Below are 6,869 nucleotides of genomic sequence, written 5' to 3' on the forward strand. Positions count from 1 at the left end.
ATTAATGTGGCCAACCACATTAAATGAGTGGGAGTTACTCAAGTGGCCGGCCACACAAGAGGGTTAATGGGAATGAATTTTTCATTCAACTCTCATTCAATCCATCTTCTTCCTCTCAAGCTCTCCCTCTCCCTCTTCTCCTCTCTTGCCGTGACCTATCAAGGTGCTAGCACACCTTCGTTTAGGTCTTTCTCCACCTAATTAGTTCGTGTGGATACTTCTAGAGGAGTATCTATTTTGATACTCTTGAGATCCGGCACCGTTTGGACGAGCGGGAATGCGAAGGGCTTCGCTTCAAAGGTATAACCCTTTTCATGTAGATCTAGGAGTAGATCTCAGTAGAAACTCGTATTTGTAGTTTTCAAAATTTTTCTTTGCACGGATCCGTTGGCTTTGGGGCTTTCGGGGTTTCCGCGATGCGAAAACGTGGTTTTCGGGGCCCGAAAAACCCAACAACAACATGGAAGTCTACGTGGACAATATCCTTATCAAGTCTACCATGACAATAAACTTGATTTATGATGTGGAGGAGACCTGCGGCATGCTGCGGCAATATGAACTAATGCTAAATCCACTAAAGTGTCTGTTTGGAGCTCGAGGGGGAAAGTTCCTAGGATATCTCATCATCGAGCAAGGAATCGAGGCCAACCTGGAGAAGGTCCAAGCGCTCCGAGATATGCAGGCTCCTAGAAATCTAAAGGAAGCCCAGAAGCGGGTGGCAAGAATCACGGCACTCTCCAGGTTTATATCCTGGTTTGCAGACCGAGCGCTCCCCTTTTTTAAAGTGCTCCGGAGAGCTACTAAGTTCTAGTGGGATGAAGAATGCAACAAAGCTTTCGAGGAACTGAAGCAGCACCTGGAGGCCCTGCTCTCATTATTCAAACCTATTGCGAAGGAGCTGCTCTGGGTGTATTTGTTAGCTACCCCTTAGGCCGTGGGGGCAGTTCTGGTGAAAGAGCAAGATGATGCACAACGACTAGTGTATTTCTTCAGTCATCTATTAAAAGAGGTTGAGTCCCAGTACATGACCCTCGAGAAGTTGGTTTACAGGTTGGTCCTCATGGCCCGCCACTTGAGGCTCTATTTTTTGGCACATCCAATTATCGTGCTGACTAATAGCACCAAGGAGAAATTCCTAACCAACACAGAAATAGCCATCCATCTTATCAAATGGGCAACCGAGTTAGGAGAGTATTGTAACGACCCGACCCTCTTGGGCCATTTGGCGGCCCATTTGGCGACCCTCGGGTCGTCGACCGTCGGTGCTTATGTCGTCGGCCCATTTGGCGACCTCTCATGTCGTCGACCGACGACCCTTGGTCGTGTTGTTACTCACTAGGACTTTCCACCCCTGGCAGTAGATTTTTGCCTCCCCCAGGATTCGAACTCTAAACCTCCATGCTTAATGATTAGAGTTTATAAATCCTGGTAACCAAGTGAGATGATCTCACTTGGTTACCAGGATTCATAAACTCTAATACTTGAGTCTGGAGGTTTAGAGTTCGAATCCTGGGGGAGGCAAAAATCCACTGCCAGGGGTGGAAAGTCCTAGTAAGTAATGGCACGGCCAAGGGTCGTCGGTCGACGACATGAGAGGTCACCAAATGGGCCGACGACATAAGGGCCGACGGTCGACGACCCGAGGGTCGCCAAATGGGCCGCCAAATGGGCCAAGAGGGCCAGGTCGTTACAATAAAAAGGCGCCTTTTATTGTAACGACCCGGCCCTCTTGGCCCATTTGGCGACCCTCGGGTCGTCGACCGTTGGCCCTTATGTCGTCGGCCCATTTGGCGACCTCTAATGTTGTCGACCGACGACCCTTTGGTCGTGCCATTATTCACTAGGACTTTCCACCCCTGGTAGTGGATTTTTGCCTCCCCCAGGATTCGAACTCTAAACCTCCAGGCTTAAGTATTAGAGTTTATGAATCCTGGTAACCAAGTGAGATGCAGTCGACGACATGAGAGGTCGCCAAATGGGCCGACAACATAAGGGCCGCCACAAGGGCTGCCCAAGAGGCCAAAGGACCGGGTCGTTACAATAAAAAGGCGCCTTTTATTGTAATGACCCGGCCCTCTTGGCCCATTTGGAAACCCTCGGGTCGTCGACCGTCAGCCCTTATGTCGTCGGCCCATTTGGCGACCTCTTATATCGTCGACCGACGACCCTTTGGCCGTGCCGTTACTCACTAGGACTTTCCACCTGATCTCACTTGGTTACCAGGATTCATAAACTCTAGTACTTAAGCCTGGAGGTCTAGAGTTCGAATCTTGGGGGAGGCAAAAATCCACTGGCCAGGGGTGGAAAGTCCTAGTGTGTAACGGCACGGGCCGACGACATAAGGGTCGCCAGTTGGGCCGCCACAAGGGCTGCCCAAGAGGCCAAAGGGCCGGGTCGTTACAAGTATAATATACAGTATCAGTCTCGGCCAGCGATTAAAGCATAGGCCTTGGCTGACTTTCTAATGAAAAACCATCAACATGATTCCAAGGAAACAAGGAAGATATACGTAGATGGATCTTCCACTCAACAAGGAAGCAGAGTGGGGATACTCCTTATATCCCCTCAAGAAGATATCATGCAACTAGCCGTTAGGTTAAACTTCAGAGCTACCAACAACAAGACAGAATATGAGGCGTTATTGGCTGGATGATAAGCTATGAATTAACATCTTAATTTTGGGTTAATATTTGGTGTTCTTTATATATTTGCATATGTTTAATTCCAATTTTGATTATATTTCCCCAAACAAGGTTTTTATGAGCTTTATGATGTTTTTTCATCTTATGCGTGATTTATTCCTCATTTTGTGAATTTGGTCTTGTAGGGTACACAAGGACTCATGATTCAAGTGGAGGCTTAGTTCACTCAACCAAATGGAGTAGTGCAAGGCCACCTTTGGGCTCAATTAAACCTGGATTCCAATGGATTTCAAGGAGCTTAAACCCAAGCTAGATCACACATGAGCCTTACACCAACTTAGGGTTCAATGAGCCAAAACCCTAGGTATTTAAAGAACATTTTGGCACGGTGAACAGTGAGCTCGCGCTACTGTTCATCGTGCCAGTTTCTTGACGGCGCGGTCGCAGCTCCCTTCCTTCTACCAAATCTTCGAGCAACCTTGTCCTCATCGGCGTGGAGTTCCTCAGCTTCCAATAACCGGTTTCCAACCTTCAGCACCTCTCCAGCGAGCGTTTTTGCAGGCGAAGTACTGTAGCTGTGGGGCGCGATTTCCAGCTCAGACCAGCGGTGTTCTTCTGGTCTAGGTTTCCATTCCTTCACGGGATCATTGGCGGTGGTCCTCCAGTGATTCTGAACCATTTCCGACAGCATTTCAACGTTCCCAGCTTTCTTCGTCAGCTCGCGACGCCATTTCCAGAAAACGCAGCAGAGAACAATTTCAGAAACTGACTTCGTTGAGTATTTGTGAGCTGGTACAAGGAATCTGAGGTTGACTTGAAGCTTGAGGACTCCAGACCGATCTATGTTGGAGTGTTCTCTGCAGACCCTTGTGTGACGGTAAGGAGAAGACGAATTTGGTCCGAGATTTGGGTGTAGGGATGTTAGATTTTCTTTGCAGTTTGTTTCTAGCTTAGGTTTTCTTATTCCTGCAGATTTGTTTCTAAATCTGATAGTTTATAGTTTGGATTTAGTTGTATTTTCATTTTCTACATGAATTTGAGATGCTTAGTTCTGTTTTTGTGTGCTGTTTTGTCCTGTTTGTGCAGAAATATTTGCTGCGATTCTGTTTTCTATGTTTGTGGCTAAGCATATTTAGTTTCTAGTTGATTGTTGGTGGCTTAAGATTAGTTATTAGTGATTAAGATGAATCCAAAATTTATAGTTCAATAATTGCAATGGGTCGAGTGTCATTTAGTTCAAATTTATTTCTGCATTTTTACAGTTTTATAGATCAGTGCAGCAAAGGTTGAAGTTTTGTTTCTTTTGGTTCTTAGAATTAATTTTGCAGTAGGATAGTTGTAGAGCTTGCAATTTATTTCTTGGTCTAATATTTTAGTTTCAATACCAAACCCCCATTTTTATATCTAGAAAACCCAAAAAGTGTGTTCTTAATCCGAAACAAGCACGTTCTAGCATAATCCTCGGAAATTCAACTCGGGCCTTATACTAAAACATTTCTTTGTGTAGTTGTGGGTTTTCGATCATAATATTAATTTGGGAGTTTATTTGTGACATCTATTTAGAGAGCTTACCAAATTTTGGCGCCGTTGCAGGGGATGTTGTAATATGCAATGTTTAGTAATTTTAGGATTGTTGTTTGATTGTTTTCATGTTTATATATCCATGTGTTGATTTTATTTGTTCCTGAGTCTTCTGATTTTATTTGCTAGTGTTTCAGTGTAAAAACAGGAAATTCATGTGACCATGGATCCATATCATCAGTATTTTGGAGATGGGATGGAGAATTATTTTTATTAGCCTCAGACTCAGTTATATCAGTCCTACCTACCTATGGAGCAGCGGAATAGGTATGAGGATGCACAAGAACAAATTGAAGAATCAATGTGGAAATGCAATGAAGTTATGCAACAAATGAGAGAGCATCAAGAGCAACAATTTGTAAGGATACAGAATATACAGAGTCAGTTAGATCATATAGCATCATCTATTAATCAGTTATAAGCACAAAGAGCCAGTGAAGAGGTGGATTGTGGAGATCTTGTCAGGCCTGACACTACTTCTATTTCTTCACAACAATTTTCTAATATTATTTGTGATGATGATGTAGTTGTTAAAATTTCTGATACTACTGATGCTGTTGCTTTAGATGTTGTTGAAGATGCAGGTATTGTTGCAGAAGATGATTTAAATGTAGGGGATTGCTTAGGAGAAGCATTACCCCTAGGATCGCTCAGAGACGAAGAGGTATGCGTAGGGGATTGCTTAGGAGAAGCTCTACCCCTAGGATCGCCTACAGTTGACCAGACACAGGAGGAATTGAAGCCATTGCCTCAGCATTTGAAATATGCGTATTTGGGAGAAAATCAGCAGCTACCTGTCATCATAGCTCAGAATTTGGAACCAGATCAGGAGGAGAGATTATTAGAGATTCTGAGACAGCATAGGAAGGCCATTGGATGGACTTTGGCGGACATTCCTGGGATCAGTCCTTCCATTTGTATGCATAGGATCTATTTGGAGGAGGATGTGAAGCCAGTGAGACAGCCACAAAGACGACTGAACCCTTTGATCTTGGATGTGGTAAAGAAGGAGGTGACTAGACTCTTACAGGCAGGCATTATTTATCCGATTTCTGACAGCAAATGGGTCAGTCCCATCCATGTGGTTCCGAAGAAGTCAGGGGTGACAGTGGTAGCTAATGAAGAGAACGAACTGGTGCCCACGAGAGTGAAGAATTCCTGGAGAGTATGTGTGGACTATAGAAAGCTGAACCAAGCAAGCCGAAAGGATCATTATCCACTTCCTTTTATTGATCAGATGTTGGAGAGGCTGGCAGGTAAATCCCATTATTGTTTTCTTGACGGTTATACTGGTTATTTTCAGATTTGCATCGACCCAGAGGACCAGCAGAAGACGACCTTCACTTGCCCTTTCGGTACATTCGCATATCGTAGGATGCCATTTGGTTTATGCAATGCTCCAGGGACTTTTCAGCGATGCATGGTGAGTATTTTTGGTGATTTATTAGAGCATTGCATGGAAGTTTTCATGGATGATTTTTCTGTTTATGGCTCGTCTTTTGATGCATGTCTGGATAACTTGTCTAGAGTTTTGAGTAGATGTATCGACACAGATTTGGTTTTAAATTTTGAAAAGTGTCATTTTATGGTAGAGCATGGCATTGTTTTAGGTCATATAGTCTCTAGGAAGGGCATTGAAGTAGATCCTGCTAAAGTTAGTGCTATATCTTCTTTATCTTACCCCGCATGCGTGCGGGAGGTTCGAGCTTTTCTTGGTCATGCAGGATTCTACAGGAGATTTATTAGAGACTTCAGTAAGATTGCTCTACCATTGTCTCAGCTACTTCAGAAGGATGTTTTGTTTGACTTCGATCAGAGGTGCAGAGAGGCTTTTAACAGATTGAAGGAGGCTCTTACTTCAACACCTATTATCAAACCCCCAGACTGGTCCTTACCTTTTGAGTTGATGTGTGACGCTTCAGATTATGCAGTGGGAGCTGTACTAGCACAGAGAGTGGATGGAGGACCCCATGTTATTTGCTATGCTTCTAAAAATTTGGACTCAACTCAAGCAAACTACACAACAACAGAAAAAGAGCTTCTTTCTATTATTTTTGCTTTAGATAAGTTCAGATCATATCTTCTTTGTTCTCATGTGATTATTTTTTCTGATCATGCAGCTTTGAAGTATCTCCTCAAGAAGCCTGATGCAAAGCCTAGATTAATCAGATGGATGCTTCTGCTTCAAGAATTCGACGTAGAGATACGTGATAGGAGCGGGAAGGAGAACTTGGTTGCAGATCACTTGAGCAGGATTGAAGGAGACTTGGATCATTCGTCCATTGATGATGATTTCAGGGATGAGCAGCTTCTACAGCTGCAAGGTGAGTCTCCATGGTATGCGGATCTAGTGAATTTCTTAGTTGCACATGTTTATCCCAAACAATTTTCAAAAGCTCAAAAAGATAAATTAAAAAGTGATTCCAAATTCTATGTTTGGGATGATCCTTATTTGTGGAAATTTTGTAGTGATCAGATCATTAGGAGATGCATACCTGACTCTGAGTTTCAGTCTGTACTTACTTTTTGTCATTCTTTTGAGTGTGGAGGACATTTTGGACCACAAAGAACTGCTAGGAAAATATTAGAATGTGGTTTGTATTGGCCTACCCTTTTTCGTGATGCTTATGCTTTTTATCGATCATG

This window comes from Zingiber officinale, chromosome 11B (assembly GCF_018446385.1).
Source record: "Zingiber officinale cultivar Zhangliang chromosome 11B, Zo_v1.1, whole genome shotgun sequence".
Classification (NCBI taxonomy): domain Eukaryota; kingdom Viridiplantae; phylum Streptophyta; class Magnoliopsida; order Zingiberales; family Zingiberaceae; genus Zingiber; species Zingiber officinale.